Consider the following 17,798-nt stretch of genomic DNA (forward strand, 5'->3'; position numbering starts at 1 on the left):
TCAACTAGTTTCGTTCAAATTCGGTCAAAGGCGCTATGGATAACATAAAACTTGAAAGAGGTGCTAGAAAATGTTGTCTGTTGTCTGCTTTCAATGAATTTATTTATAGACAATAAATTGCTTATCATCAAGGCCATAAAATGGAGCCATAGTGTCATAAGAAAATATTATCGATAAAATGAAGTGTTTAGTTTTCCCTCGGAAGTACTATGTTGATTTAGTTAAATTAATCCTTCGCTTGTGCCTATGTAAGTAAATCTAACAGCAAAGAAGCCAAGATTTTTAACTTGTAATATTTAATTTGCAATTCAATTTAGTTGCTATCATATTCGCTGGTCCCATGCAGCGAGAATAAAGTTTTATTAATCTCCCTAGTAGCAGCTTCAAGCTGACTATCCAAAAATATTTTAGTTTCTTTTATATGCTTGTTGTTTTCAGTTGTATCGTATGATTTTAAATTAAGTCACGAAGTAACATCTACAAAGAGTTTAGCAGGTTTGCTTGTCAGTATTTAGATTGAATGTAGTTAGAGTGTAACCTTTCAAATTCTTTACCTGTTTGAAAGAGGTCTAAACCAATAGTGAATAATAATATAATGTGAAAATATTTCCTTTTTGCAGAAAATCCATTATTGTATGAAAAGGGAATTTTTGTAATTTAGAAATATACATTTTCAGGCTCGTTATCGCTACAGATGTATACTCTGAAAATAATATAAAAGTAAAGTAATCTGCAGCTGAGTTAACGTCCACAGCTGCCAATGTCCATCACTAAAACTGCAGAGAAATATATTGCGGAAAAATAATCTGAATACTACAAGTTTCAAATTATTTATGTATAATTCTTAAACATACTGTATTTCGTAAAATAATTATCTGAACAGCGAAATTTATATCGATACTAATAGAGAAATTGTTGATATAACGAATATGACATTCCAAGACGGAAAACTTCTGGGTGAAGAATTCACCCTTTTTTCAACTTGATTTTTTTTCGGCAAGTCTTTTTCCGGTAATGTTTCAAATTCCTTGAAAGAAGGCATCTTCTTGCTTGACTCTGCAAAAGAGAAAATTTTTAACCATGTATTTATATTTAAAAGAAAAAAATTTAAATTTCGCAATTGTTTGCTTTTGAGATTCCTGTAGCTTTAATTCTCACAAAATAATTTTAAAACTAAAAATTTCTAAAACTGAACTGACTTTCTAAAAATCACATTCTGCAGCAAAAGATGTTGTTTATTGAACAATTGACGGAAAAATTAGTATTACACAATGTTTAATCATTTTAGCTCTTACCTACCAGCGGCCGAGTGGTAGAGTTTTTGAAGACTGGCAGTTCGTTTCGAGGTTCGAATCCCGCGAACGGGCTGGCTGCGTGGGCGTTTTCGTGGTTTTCCCTATGTGTAACGTGTATACGAGACAGTTTCACTTAATTCTCCACGAAGGCATTCCTTCCCTTAAGAAGATATCCGCGAGGTTTTGCCGTAATCACATAAACCAAACCAAACAAAACTGGTAGTACCTGTATATGAAGGGCTTGGCTGCATGGCCGATTTCGTGATTTTCTCCATGTGTTCGACAAATCTGGGCTAGTTTCCATTAAACATTCCTCAATGAAGTATCCCTCCTCTTAGGCAAATAGCGGTCATATGCTTTCATGTAATGTAAATAAATTTAGCTAATGCAACGCACTTGAAACAAAAATACGATACTGTTTTCCTTTGAAAGTCCACCATGAAAAGTTTCCTCCTTTTAGACAGAAACCTCTAAGGTACTTTCCTTAATCTAATAAACCTAAAATTCAAGTACCTCTTTATTAAACTTATCATTTAATGTTTTAAAACTTTGTGAGTTAAAATAATAGGGTGTTAAGTTAAATGGTAACAAAGCACAGGAGATCTCTCTACCTAAGAAAAGAAATAATATTTTTGAGAACATTTTAAGAACAGTTGGTTATTCTGGCTGGTTAGACTTTTACAATTTATTTGAAAGCTCTGTTCATAATAATCCTAAATTAAACAAAGTTGATAAATTTAATTATTTGAAATCCTATCTCGGTGGTACCGCGGCAGCATGTATTAGTGGACATGCTTTAAGTGATGAAAATTATGATAAAGCACCTCCGCACAAGAGGGAGAATTCTTTCTCCTCCCCACACACGCATGAATTCTTGGCGTCAATCGAAAATGTAATGTGTCTATTTTGTAGCAAAGGTCATAAATCAGAATCGTGCTCTACATTTAATGCAAATGAAAAGAGAAAAATATTGAAGAAACAAGGTCGCTGTTTCTTATACTTGACGCCAAAGCACAGAGTTGTAGAATTTTTGAAAAAGGAACTGTGTCCTAGCTGCAGTAAACCTCACTATGTCTCACTTTGTTTTCGAAATCAAAATAATCTACACATTATTTCTCCAAAAGGAGAAACCGATAATGTTGTATCGGCGAATATTGTATCGGCAAAAAAGAATACTAAGTTACAAACATGTTCGACCTTAATTGATAACAGAAAAGAGCATGAAATTGTTAGAATTTTCTTGGTTTACGCCGCTCCTTTGTTTTGTCAGCTATTTCCAAAAGGTTTAACTTTCCATTTGTTAGAAAGGAAAGCCTTTCTATTTGCACATTTGGTGCTAAGGAAACGGAAACAAAATCATTTAATGTAGTTAAACTTAAATTAAAGAATAGAGATGATCCAAATTTATGTATAGAAATTGAAGCACTAGAGACAGAACATATTTCGGGCACACATTTACCGACTCCTGATAAAAGTATTGAGAAACAATTTAGACATTTAAAAAATGTACAACTAGCGGACTGTTATGAATTTAATAATAGAGAAATATCAATACTAATGGGTTCAGATTACTATTATAATACTGTCACTGGTCGAATTACACGCCTAAGCAAAACTCTCAAAATAATATTTGAGTTGAAACATTATTTGGGTGGTGTTTGCAAGGCCGAAACACGAATTTAAATGAAACGTTTGCAATGAGTGTTATGGTAAACGAATCCAACATTTCCGACCAACTCAAGGAATTTTGGAATTTAGAAAATTTGGGTATCGAGGCAGACATAGAAACTGACAGTAGCTGACATAGAAAGCACCGAGAAAGATAGAATGAGTGAATGTAAATCCGGAATTACATATCAAAATAAGAGACACAAAGTGAAATTGCACTGGAAACCAAATATGAAGACATTATTAGAAAATAACGAACAGATAGCAATGAAAAGATTTTTGAGATTGAGATCATCTTTTAAAAATGATCTTTCCTTATTCTGTGAATATAACACTGTTCTAAATAATTATCTTTTGGAGAATATTATAGAACCTGTCCCAGTTGATGAAGTAAATTTACACCAAAATACATTTATCTACCTCATCGAGCTGTAATACGTACAGATAAGACTACAAATAAATTATGCATTGTGTTTGATGCTTCGGCGCATGCGGAAGGTCAGTTACTTTTGAACGATTGCTCATACATGTAAAGATCATCGACGACCGATGCTGACTTAGAATACCTAGCGAGGTGACGTCATCCCAGCTTAGGACAGTGCGGAGCAGTCGAGACAATATGAGATAGCGTCCAGACGTGGAGAAAGGCGGAGGCAAGCAGACGGCTTGTAAATCCTCCAAGAGTTGGTGGAAACAGACGGTTTCCTTTGATGTTTAAGTTCTTTATAGCCAAGCTGATCATATTATCTAAAGCTAGCCATGGATGTTATGTGTGTATAGGACTGAAATTTTCATAATTACATGAATCCTGTGTGGACTGAGTATAACATGACATCACCTGTAATTACTTTTATCTATTTCTTATTAGTAAAATAAAGCATTTAATAATGCAATAGACATGCTCTCCGTGTGTGTTTTGAAAGTAAATTCTACAAAATTTGGCGCCCAACGTGGGGCGAACTCAACGAACTCAAAGAAATCGAAAGTGGGCGAATAGTATTCTGAACTGTGTATTGACTGACTGTGAATTTAGTGAACTGTTTTTACAAGTTATTGGATTTATTGGATTACTGTTTAAGCGTTTGGATTGAAGACGATCATCTGTCGGGTGAGTACAAAACTTTCTTTCCAATATGAAGTTAATAGAAATTCCAGAAATGGAAGCTTAAAGAACAGTAAAAGTTCTGAAATCAAAAGTTTGCATAAGCTTATTTTTAATATTGATGGAGATCGAAATAACCGGAAAAGATTACGCGAATTTTTTGGCTTTATATTTAAACCAGATTCTGAAGAATTTAATAAGAAAATAGATATAGTGAAGAATAGTTTTTCTTTAAATGAGTTAATTACAGTTTTTTATGTACTATACATAAATTCAGAGGGATCAAAAAATGAAGTAGTAACCCGAATTGTCTCTTTCCTATGTGATTTGTCTGTATTATTTTAAACATATTTTGCATGAAGAAAATAGTGATATTGAAGATAAAACTGTTAATAAAATTTCTGAAGCAGTGCTTGATGATAATAAAAGAGACAATCATGCTTTTAATGAGTCTCCAGTAAATAACAGTATGCAGCTTCCAATTCAAGATTATTTTAAACCTCATCTGAGTTTTTCGGATATTGAAAGTATTGTTATTCCTTTTTCTGGTAATGCATATGAAAATGTTGATAAATGGATTGATGAATTTGAGGATGTCATAAATTCTTTGAAATTGAGTGATTTGCATAAATTAGTTTTTGTTAAAGATCATTAAAAGGTAAAGCGAAACTATTTATTCAGAGTGAACCTAAAGTTAATGACTGGTGTAAGTTAAAAAAGCTTTTGAAATCTGAATTTGGTAAAGCTTTTAATTCTGCTGAGTTGCATGAAATGTTATGTAAGCGTAAATTAATGCCTAATGAATCTTTAGATGAGTATTTTTTGAAAATGAAAGAAATGTGTTCGCTAGGTAACATTGAAGATGCTTCATTAATTAAATATATTACTGATGGTATTCCCGATTCAGTGTTGAGGAAACCTATACTATATGGTTGCGAAACAATATCTGAATTTAAACAAAGGCTAAAAATTTATGATAAAATGAGATCGGACAATGATAAGTTTAAAAATCTGAAACCGAAAGTAGTGTACCTCCGAATATCAAGTCTAGGAGTGTCAGTGACCTCCGACGCCTGTCTGCTTCTCTCCACGAGACGCGTCACCACCTATTTTCCTTTGTCTTCATCCCAGGCGCGTCTTTCAAGAAATATAGTCCGATGATCGCTACAGGCAGACCCCACCCTCAATCAGCGATAGCGAGCTTTTAGCTATTATGCTTTACAAAATATAAAGTAGTAATAAAGTAGGTAATAAAACAAATTCCAAATTCGGGCTTGAAGATGCCCATATTCGGGTGGAAACGTACGTTATTCAAAATTGGATGGCTCTAAGTACCGTTGTTTTATCACAATGCGAGAGACATACTATATACATTTGTGCAGATTCTTCATTATTTAATTTTTTGAAGTATAATACAGGGCTCTAATATTGGTGGCAACAATTTAAAAAGTGAATCAACATTTACAGTGAATCTACGCAAAATGCCGAAACGAAATTAAAAGTCCTTTTGGACAAATTGCCCTTTGGACTAAAAAAAAAAAATCGAAAGCTTTCAGCTTTTACATTACACCCAAAAGGACGTTTTTAAATTTTTTGTGTATTACCTTTATCGGAGCCGGATTTAGACTTGATAATACCCTAAGTTATTTGAGATATGGGGCCCTTTGTAAGTCTGTTATACTCTATTTTAATACTATATTTATACTAAATTTTAATTTTTTGGCAGGCCCCCAAGAAAGTGGGGGCACTTAGCTATAGCTTTTGTAGCTTAAACGTAAATCCTGAACTAACGTTTTTTTTTTTTATTATTATTATTAAATATCTTGTATTTTGCACTTAAACCACAAAATTGAATTCAACAGCAGTATCGCAAAATACTTTTTAAATGAGCATTCTTTAGAATTTCCGATATACAGTCTCGCGAAGAGATAATTTTTTTTTTTTTCCTCGGTACAGTTTTGCCATTGCTCGGTTTAAAATCGTTGAGTTTATTAAACTAAAATTCGTTGAAGTGTTACAAAATATTAAATAGAAAATAAAACAAATTCCAGATTACAAATTAGGGCTCCCAGATGCCCGTAAAATAATGTTATTCACTCACTCCAAAATAATGTTATTCAAAATGACTCTAGGTACCATTGTTTAATCACAATTCGAGAAATACATTTATGCAGTTTCTTGATTATTTAATTTCTTTAAATATAACAAAGAGCGATGATCTTTAGTGGCAAGACTTTGAAAAGTGAACCCACATTTAAAGTTTCCAATGCAAAATGCCAAAACGAAATTAATAGCCCTTCTTCGTTAACGCCGTTTGGACTAAAAACTTTTTAAAAAATAATAAATAAATAAATCTGAAAGTTTTCGTTTTAAAATTACTTCCAAAATAGCTTTTTTAACGTTTTGTGTGCTATCTTTATTTATTAAATATCACGGTCTTGGCACTTAAACCATAAAATTAAATTCAGCAATATCGCAAAATAATTTAAAAAGAACGTATTTCTCTCGCGCTGGAGATAATTTTTTTTTTTTTTTTTTCCGTACAATGTTGCCATTCCTCGCTTTGAAATCGTTAATTTTCTTAATCAAAAATTCATAAATGCTTTACAAAATATGAAATAGATAAAACAAATTCCAGATTACAAATATGAGATTCGAGATACTCATCTTCGAGGTGGAGACGTACGTTATTCAAAATTTGATGGCTTTAGGTACCATTGTTTTATTACAATGCGAGAAACATACCTACATTTATGCAGATTCTTCATTATTTAGTTTCTTTAATGAAATACAGGGCCATAATATTTGGTGGCAACATTTTGAGAAATGATTCAAACTTTTAAAGTTTTCAACGCAAAATGTCAAAATGAAATTAATAGCCCTTCTGGACTAACAAGCAAAAAAGCGCCATTTTTAATTTTTATAGCGAGAGAAAGGATATGGTTCATTTAATTATGGCATCGAAGCTATATGCCTAAAGGGAGGGATGCCTTCGTGGTGGACTTTATAAGGGGAACTGGCTCGCACACACCTTACACATGGAGCAAACTATGAAATCGCTCATGCAGCCAGCTCGTTCACCGTTATTCGAACCCCGGACCGAACTACTAGAGTTCAGCGACTTTACCGCTCCGCCGCTGGTGGGTCGAGAGAGACAGCCGAATCGTTGGAAACTGTATTCACTGCTAAGATTACTGCAACGCTAGTTAAAAAAATTTTGGATTTGCATTTTTGGTGGTATATCGGCATGAATCGGTGAAAGAATTGATATAAATTTGTTTAATTTCAAATTTTTATAACGGAAATTACATAATTCCATACATTCCATATCATGAATTGACGACTATCAAAGGGTAAAATGCATTCAAAAGTAACGTAAAGATTTTCGGAAGTTCAATAGTGTTTTCAATGACACTAAATTTATTGTTTCTCTTTTCAGATGAGTCACATTTAAATACCATCTTCAAATTTTAATGGACATATCCTGCAGCTTCTTTACAGCATTTTAAAGTAATTTCTACTGTTTTGTTTTCTAACTGAGCCCCGACTAACAAAATTGATGGCTTAGAGACAAAACGACGGTTTTAAGATATTTCTTGGACTAATTATTTCGAAAATTAGAGATATCAGTGGGAATTATATGAAATATTCCTTAAAGTAATTTTAATTTTTACTGATTTAAATAAAAAAATACATTTCACGATTGTATATTTTCTTTTCATGGTTTCAGTTTACTATGTTTCGTAAAAATATATATCATATTGTTGCGTGCATACGGGTTCTTAATAAATTGAATGCACAAGTCTATCATAAAATTTATTCTTATCCCAAGAAATTAAACAAAATGCTGAAATTTCCTCAGAGGTATTCGTACAATATCACAATATCTCACAGTCATTATATTTTAAACTACTAAAACTTTAAATAGAACACAATTCAAAGCAGAGAAAGCTAATCCGATCTCACCTCGGATTCGCTATAATCAACAACAAAGACTAAATAAACAATTGAATTGAGATGTTTTCCTTCGACTTTTTAAAGCATTTTAATCATGCACGAAAACACTCTGGTAATTTAATTTTTTCGAGGTTTCCGGAAAGCAAAGGACTACAATTACGAGATATCTATTTGGTCTTTGTACCCCGAAGTGCCGAGAGCACCTGTCATATCGTGGACAATAAAGGGTAAAGTTAACCCTTCCTGCTTGTGTCGTCCATTCCACACATACTTGAACATAGCTTGAATAAGTTCCCTGTTCCTATTCAGGACACGTAATATTCCCGAAACAAATCAAAAGACATACAAGTCCTAACAACTTGACCAGATTCCATCTTTCTTGACCAGTTTCCATCTTTACTTAAACTGCTCTCCTCTCCTCTTTAACTTAGTTGAAGAGCTCTTCCATCCTTTCTTTAAATGCAGTAAATGCTGTCATTAACTGCCTCATTTGTTCTTCCATCGCTCTTGTAATTGGCATTCAATACCCCACTCCTGACACCATGACTCTCTCTGACATTCCTCAGAGATATTCGTACAATATCACAATACCTCACAGTCATTATATTTTAAACTACTAAAACGTTAAATAGGACACAATTCAAAGCAGAGAAAGCCAATCCGATATCACCGCAAATTCGTCACAATCAATATGAAGAACTAAGTAAACAACTTAACTGAGATGTTGTCCTTCGGCTTTTTAAATCTCTTTAATCATGCACGTGAACATTCTGGTAATTTTATTTTTCTCGAGGTTTTTGGAAAGCAAAAGACTACAATTACGAAGTATCTATTTATTAAATGTTAAATGCGCGTGCTCCTGTTGTTGGCGCCTGAATGTCTGCTATACGAAACCTTTCTCCTCACTACCGTCGTTGCCTAGCAATGACTCTTGTGACGCCCATGCGTCAATATCGTTTGTTTTTGTTATTCTTTTTTATTAGCATGTTCGATGAGAAATTTGTTGCTTCGATTTTTGAATGGCTGCTAATTGAGCGGTTAATTTTCGAATGGAATAAAAGATGGATTTAAAAGAAAATTAGTATCGTTATTTCGTAGCTACAGTCCAAAACAGTGGTCCTTAAAAGTCAGAGTAGAACTGGCTAAATAAATTGTTATTTCGAACGTTAAAAGCAACAAAAACTTTAGTTTGATCGTGTATTAAAAACGAAAATGGCTAACGCAGATGATGAACTGAACAGTAGAGATAATTCTACATTATTATTATTAGATGAAAAACTAAAAGTGCTGAATCGACGTCGTGGAAACTTTAAAACTAGGATTACGAAATTGGAAACTTTTTTGAAAGATTCAAATTTGAATGCTGACGAGATGTGCCTTCAAATCAAATTGGATATCGTTACGAAATGTACAAGCGCGGTAAAATGGCTTCCCCGAAAAGCAGTTTTAGGGGTGCCATAAAATGGCAATTAAAGGAAAGGTTGCCACGTTTGGCGATAAATCGCCCATTTGGTGACAAAATTGGCGATATGCCATGGACGGATGGAGAACCTTCTGGAACGAATTCTTACCGGCTTAGCCCAGAATGTTCTCGAAAACAAGCCGAAAGCTACTATATAAGCCCTGCTGGTCCGCAGTCAGTTAGAGAGAGTGTATCTCATCTAGTCAGTCCGTGCGGAGACGATCGAGTTGACAGCCGTCCAGCGAGTGCTGAATCGGTCGTCGATTGCATCGAAGAGTATCGCTGTTAGTACATCGTCGAGAGAGCGTGTTAAGCTCCGGGAACGACTGAATCGAAGAGTCGAGAGCTGTGCTCTGTGTGTCGTCGAGTGCATCGCGAGTTGTAGCGTGGAGAGTCTAGAGAGTACGTGGAGTAGCGAGAACGACCGAGCAGAGTCTGGAGCTTTGCAGTGAAGCTGTCTTCGCCGTCATAGCTTGATAGCCTGAAGGCCGTGTCGCTGATCGTGTCAGCGTGTTTATAGTAGTTCATAGACGACTGTAAAAACTTGTTTGGGAGCTGTCCTAACAATACTGGCCAATAAAGTGTGTTTTGATACTTCATAAAGTAGTATTGTCATTATTCACTCCAAATCCTCACGAACCCCGTACGAACGTGAAGGAAGAAAATAACGTAACAACTGGTGTCAGAATAAAAAAATCATAACAATATGGTTTCGGACATGTTATCTCAGATCGAATTGTTGCAACTGGAGTATTATGATGTCATTGATGATGAAAATTTATCAAGTGTGTATTTAGAATTTGAGTAAATAAAGGTAAGTTTACAAACATTACTATTAAATTCAAATTTAGTTGATAAATCTTTAACAAATAATATTAAGGATCCTAAGTCTATCTCTATTAAGTTACCTGATTTAAGCAGAATTTGACGGTTGTATTGAAAACTGGAGTAATGTTAAAAAACAATTTGATAGTTTGATTACAAATAACTCTTTAAATGATATTCAAAAATTGTTCTATTTGCGTTCTGCATTAAAAAGAGACACGAAAGCTGTAGAAACTCCAGATGACAGTTTTCAATCTTTATTTGAGATATTAATTGATAGATATGAAAATAAACGTTTGATTGTTAATTCTCATATTATGAATATTTAAAATTTTGAGAAAATACATGTTGAATCTTATAAAAGTCTTAGAAATCTAGTTGATGTTTTGAACAAAAACCTAAGAGGTTTAAAGTTAATGAAATTAGAAGCTAATGAACTAACACATCAATTCCTTATAAATATTGTCATTCGAAAATTAGATAAAGAAACAAGAAAACAATATGAAATGAGTTTAACATCGATTGAATTATCCAAATTCGGAAGGTTCATGGAATATATAGGAAAATGATCCCAAATGTTAGAATTTTTACATGGAATTCAATTACCGTCATTAAAATCTAAAACTTCCTATACAAATAAAACCAGACATTTCCTGTTAAAGTCGAACAGCAATTCCTCCATATTGTGTAAAGTGTCACATTTGGTATATAGTTGTTCTTTATTTTTAAAAATGACTCCATTGCAAAGATTTAATATTGCTAAAAAACATGAAATTTGTATAAACTGTTTAAGTGACAAACATAAACTTGCATCATGCAAATCCAAATATTCTTGTCGTTTATGCCAAGGCAGGCACAATTATCTATTGTGTAGGTCTGAAACTAAAAATTCCTTGTGTGAAAAAACTTCGCCAGATCAAGATATTTCGCCAAGTTTGCAGTCAGAAAATCTTCCTATTTCAGAGACTACAGATGCTCGTAATACGCAAAGCAAAAAGAACCCTAGTTCGCCCGATGTAATAAAAAATCCAAACTTAACTGAAGTGAAAAAAACTTTTGCATCTTTAAATAAAACGTCAAACAAAACAGTTTTGCTTTCTACAGCTATGGTTAAGGTTTAGTCACCTATTGGGAGTGATTATATTAGCGGCAGAACGATATTGGACAGTGCATCTCACTCGCATTTTATGACCTCGCAGTTCGCTTCTTCGCTTGGTCTTAACAAACATAAGGTAAATATTCCTGTTGATGTTTTAAGTGGAAATACGATGAATATTAAATGGAAATTAACTGACGTTCTTATTAGTAATAATGACTCTTCTTTCAACTCAGTAATAGACTTTCTCGTTGTGCCTAAGATAACAGACTTTGTACCTGCTACCAGAATAAATGTAGAAAATCTGAAAATACCGGAGCATATATACTTAGCAGATCCAGATTTTGACAAGCCAGGAAGGATCGACCTTATATTGGGGGCTGAGCGATTTTTTGGAATTAATGAAGGAGAGAAAGATTCGATTATCTAGTACTTCACTTTTCCAAGATTCAATTTTCGGATTTATTGCTAGTGGATTTGTTAAAACTGAAAATTCACATCAATACTGTGGGCTAATCTCCCTGTCGGAAAGTCTAGAAGAATGCATACATAAATTTTCGCAAATCGAAGAAATAGCCAACGAACCCCTTAGAAGCAAAAAAGAAGAGTTTTGCGAATTGCATTATCTGAAGACACATAAGAGAAATGATAGTGGGCGTTTCATAGTACTGATGCCTATTCGAGAAGAAGCACTTCATCAATTAGGTGATTCAAGAAAAATTGGGAATAAACGTCTTAATCAGACGATTAAAAGGTTAAATAAAAACCCAGATCTAAAAAGGCTTTATACCGATTTTATCAATGATTATGATAGCTTAAATCACATGGAAAGGGTTGTAGAAGAAAATCCTCCACCCGTTACTTTCTACCTTCCTCACTATGAAATTTACAAACCTGAAAAGTCATTTACGAAATTGCGCATTGTGTTTAATGCATCAGCTCCTACTACTACAGGACTGAGTCTGAACGGCATTTTACTCTCAGGAGAAGTTAAAGAATATATTTTTGATTTAATTGTTCGATTTCGTAAACATAAAATAGCACTGGTCTCAGACATTAAACAAATGTTTAGACAGATTTTAATCGATTCATCGCAAAGTAATCTTCTACGTATCTTATGAAAAGAGCATGAAGACGACTCATCTATTATTTTTAGATTGAACACTGTAACGTATGGGACTAAATGTGCTCCATTTCTAGCTATAAGAACTCTAAAACAGTTAGCTTTGGAGGAACAGCAGAAATACCCTTTAGCTTCTGAAGTGATTCTTTCTGACGTCTATATGGACGACATAGTTACAGGAGCTTCTGATTCTGAGTCTGCTATTGAATTAAAGAATGAACTAATAAAGATATTCGAAAGCTGTGGAATATCTTTACACAAATGGCACTCTAATTCTAAGAGTGTATAGGGATCATAACTTAACTTTAGTATCTAAGGAAGATTTTCACTTTATTCCACTTAATTTACGAAAACTCTTGACATATTTTGGCAACTGGAATCCGACATCTTTACTTTTAAAGTCGTTTTCCAAGGCAAGTCATCTTTTACGAAAAGAGATGTCCTTTCAGTCATTGCGCGGTTGTATGATCCTATTGGCTTTATCGGGCCAGTTATCCGTAAAGCAAAAATATTCCTTCAGAATCTATGGTCTTTAAAACTGAACTGGGACGATGAATTACCTGAACCATTTGCCAGTGAATGGAATCGTTTCATTTTAAAGTTAAAGAAATTGGAAAATCTTAAGATAGGAAGATATGCTCTGCATTCTACAACCGATAAAAGGGCTATTGTAGGTTTCAACATCTGCGTATGGAGCAGCTACTTAAATGCCACTCAAGATAACCCTTGTTTAAAGTTACTGGCAAGCAGATTTCGACTAGTCCCTTTAACCCTTTCCGGTACGCTACCTTTTAAGGTATGAGTTTTGATTAAAAAAAAGGTAGACAGCCTAATTAAGCCTAGAGGAGTGAACAAGTAAAATTTTGTGAAGATAGCACTTATCGTTTTAATTCTGTGGGTGTGCCCAAAGTAGCACACTGATTGAATAGAGCTTCAAAAGGAATGCTGAAACGAGCATTGTTGTCAATGAACTGACCGATGAGATGCGGAGAAACAAAGAATACAGACTCTCAGTTGTCCTAGATTGTCGGTGAGCCCGGTCTGAGCCGTTTGATTTTAAGCAAGATTTCAAGATAAAAATTTTAAACTAATATAGAATAAGGAGATTAGCATACAGCCAAAAAAATAACATAGAAATTTCTTTTCAAACAATTCCTTTTATAACCTAAAAAAATTGTAAGATTTCTTTGAAAAATGAGGGTCTTAAAAAAATTAAACATGGCTAAAATATATGGACTGGTTTGTGTTGAGCTGCCATCTACTATAAATAAAGAAGGTTCAGAGTAACCTATCAATCCTTTTTCATTCAATTTTTCTGTGCGTACAGAAGGAAAGTTTTAGGTGTGTCCATACCGGACACACTGTGCCGCAAAGGGTTAATCTTTACCACGCTTAGGACTCTCGGCTTGTCTTCTACTTGCTAAGCTTGTTAAAAAAGTTCTGATTTCGCTAAATATGGACATTGAAAAGGTAATATTATATTCGGATTCGACAAAATAGCGTTAGCGTGGGTAAACGCTTCACCACATCAACTCAAAACCTTTGTTGGGAATCGTGCTGAGAAAATTCAGTCGTTATCAGAAAACTTCGAGAAGAAACATATCCGTTCTAAGGAGAATCCTGCTGGTTTGGTTTCTCGTAGAGCCTAGCGAACTTTTATCTTCAGAATTATGGTTCAATGGACCTTCTAATCTTGACATGAATGTTATAGAAAAGGCCAGCTTGGATGTTAAGAACTATGAACTTTACGAATGCGAATTGAAAAAATCTCCAGAAATTTCTCTTAGTATCACTTCTAGTGCTGATTTCATTAACTATTTTCTTTCTTTAAGTAATAGTTTTTTTAATTAATTCGTATTCTTAGTTTTTTTTTATAGGTTTATTTCCGTATGCCAAACTAGCAATGGTATGGCTAGTACGGCGAATAGTATTCAAGGAAGAAATTCAAGCCCTTGGATATGATAAAATTATAAAGGATAGTCACTTAAGTAATTTAAATCCTTTCGTCGACGAAAGTGGAATACTTAGGGTAGGTGGCAAATTAAATAAATCATCTTTATCCTATGACCAAAAGCATCCTATTCTGCTGCCTAGGGATCATAACTTAACTACTACAATTATGCAATATTTCCATTTAAAAAATTTACATGTTGGTGTTCAGACTTTGCTGCATTGTGATCGACCGGAATTTTGGCCACTAAATGGCAGAAACACTGCTCGTAAAATAGTACATAACTGCATTATCTGTTTTAAAAATAAACCTAAAATAGCCCAACAACTTACGGCACCATTGCCGAAAGAAAGACTTTCTGTGAGTCCCCCTTTTTCCGTAACTGTAATTGATTTATAAGGAGTCTTTTACATAAAATATAAAAATCAACGAAGAGGTACCCCTTAAATAAGATACATGTTGTTATTTTTGCATGTTTAGTTACTCGAGCGATACATCTCGATTTTGTTACAGATCTAACATCACAGGCTGTAACTGCAACATTAAAAAGATTTTCGCGCGACTCGACCTTAGCTCAACTACATATTCTGATAACGCTAATTTTGTCAGAGCCAACGCCGATTTGAAAAGGCTGATATAACTTATCGAACTATTTTATTGTAAAATGTAGTAATTTGTTTGTTATTTGTTTAATAGATATATTATTGCATTTAATTGTTTCTAACAGATATATGTATCAAACTTTGAATTTCTTAAATAATTTATATCAGTTTTGGAATTAGTATTTTAACGCCGGGCGCGATGTTGGCGCCTGAATGTCTGCTATACGAAACCTTTCTCCTCTCTACCGTCGTTGACTAGCAACGACTCTTGTAACACGCATGCGTCAGTATCGTTTGTTTTTGTTATTCTTTTTTATTAGCTTGTTCGATGAGAAATTTGTTGCTTAGATTTTCTGAATGGCTACTAATTGAGCGGTTAATATTCGAATGGAATTAAAGGTGGATTTAAAAGAAAATTAGTATCGTAATTTCGTAGCTACAATCCAAAACACCTGTATTTTAACTTTTCCGGCGTAGCTTTCTCTTCAAATAAATCTTATGCTGCATTGCACGGGAATATAAAACAATTTAATAGCAATTCTGCTAAAAATAGCAAACTAATTACAAAAACCGTAACAATATATTCTAAACCAGGGTTTTAGTTTATCTCTGGCAAAATAGTGAGATATAGAAAAGAGCCTAAAGAATTCTTATTGATTTGATTGAATAAAATACTGATCAAAGTGAGAAATTAATTTGTTTATCTTTAATATTAAATAATGAAGATTCTGTTCTTCGCATTTGGAAACAATGACGGCACCTTAAGCCCCCAAATTTGGAACAAACATAATCCTCTACCCGTAGTTGTGCACTTCAAAGCCCGAATTTTCAATTTTCAATTCTTTTATTTATTTCATATATCGCACGAATTTAATTAATTGTTTGTTAATAAATTCAGCGAGAAAGCTAGAAGTGTCAGTACTGTTCGAAATAAAATATTTTTACCTCCAGCGAACCAAAATGTAAGGTACTTATCTTTCAATTTTAAACAATAAACTCAGCTATTTTAAAGCAATGTGTTGCCACTGCCTGAAATAAAATACTCTTAACATCCAGCGCCAGCTTATTGCCAATCAGTAAAGCGTATGATATTTAGAGTTTAGACTTAATCTGTTTATTACTGAGTAACAAACCAAGCGATTTAAAAGTAATAAACGCAGTTCTTAAGAACACATTTTCTGCTTAGTGTGATTGCTTTAAATAATAATGCATTTGAATTATAAGATATATAATTAGAAATATTAAAAATTTTTGAAAACATTCTCTAGCTAGACTCAGATAATTATATATTTTTCTTTTTTTTTATTCGACTAGTCAAGTATGAAATGCTTTTGTGGTCGCCCCTACGATAATCGCAATACTTTCACGTTCACGCGACAGCATGAGCTTTGATTACTATGACAGTAATATAGCAGAGGCTGGCTGTGAAATTTAGCTTTAATTGACAAATCGAAGCTTCGTTAAACGTATGAGTCCGAAAGAGAGCGCTAAACAACGGTGTAGCATCTAGTTTATGAAAAAGACATACAAATTTAAAATATGAAATTTAAAATTTTACTTTTGCTTCAATTTTTATATTTTTAAAACAAAGAATTTTAAGACATTATTTAATATTTTGCATATATTATAGGAGGATTTCGAGACGCACCTAAAAATGGAGACCGAGGCACAAATTCCGTTATTTCCGTGTCTTGTTTAATCATGATGAGTTAATATGATGAATACTAAACACTAATAGTTCGATATGGGTTTAAATATCGAACGAAATGGCTATATCCAGTTTTCGTTGTTTCCCTGCTATGCTCACGATTATGAATCTTAGTAAATGGAAAACCTACCTAAAATGCACACTTTTTCATAACTACATTAAATTTCAAAATCAACTTTTTAAACAAGTCAGATGACTTCCAATGGGCTCCCTTTCCATTACCTCGATCTGTAATCTCTTTTTATTTATCAAAAAATTTAACTTCCAAAAACATTTACAACAGCAAAATTTACTACAAGCACACTTACAGATATATAGATGATCTTATTACATTTAATAATTTTAATAAGATTGAATACTCCGAGATTTATCCAGAATGCCTTACAATTAATAAAACTAATAATTCGCAAAATAGCATCGACTATCTCAATCTTCAAATCATTAAATACAAAAAAAATTACTGTTTGACAAAACAAGAAACTTCAGTTTCAATGCTAACAAATTAATAAATTGGACTTCCAACATCTCCAAAAAAGTTATTAGTAATACAATAATAAATCAAATACAACGTATTAAAAATATTTGCACAGATACGATAGATCTACAACGCAAAATTTTGCTCCTTATTAAAATTCTCAAAAATAACTAAATACCTAATCGATTTATTAACCATTGTCTTAAAAGAGCAGGAGTTAAATACTCACTCTGAATCATTTAACTGATAAGGATATGATAATTTGTTCCTAAACCTGAGAAGGCGGTATAAGTTGGATGACTATCAGTTGGAGGATTTGTACATAGTGTAATTACAAAATTGTATATAATGTAAAAAGCTAATTCTTTTTAGACTTTTCTTATGCTGTTACTAAAAAAAATGAGCCTATTTCATCATTTTTAGTCTGTCAAATAGCTCTTTGACAGTGGAAATTACTTTTTTCCTTTTCTAAATTTCCTCCTCGTTACGACACGATAATTAGCCAGAAATTAATTAATTTCCATTCACGAGTTA

At 33.3% G+C, this 17,798-nt stretch overlaps 1 long non-coding RNA gene across 2 annotated transcripts in view; it reads right to left on the reverse strand.

The window, feature by feature from the left end:
* Positions 1-820: 820 nt before the first annotated feature.
* LOC118187674 (uncharacterized) overlaps positions 821-17,798 on the reverse strand; it is a 59,236-nt gene continuing 42,258 nt past the window's right edge. For both annotated transcript variants that reach the window (XR_004757998.2, XR_015043220.1), the window contains one exon: positions 821-1,056. This is a non-coding gene — a long non-coding RNA (uncharacterized LOC118187674). The remainder of the gene's footprint in view (positions 1,057-17,798) is intronic.

The sequence above is a fragment of the Stegodyphus dumicola genome, chromosome 9 (genome assembly GCF_044657685.1).
Source record: "Stegodyphus dumicola isolate Sdum_Otavi_A_Nest chromosome 9, ASM4465768v1".
Lineage (NCBI taxonomy): Eukaryota > Metazoa > Arthropoda > Arachnida > Araneae > Eresidae > Stegodyphus > Stegodyphus dumicola.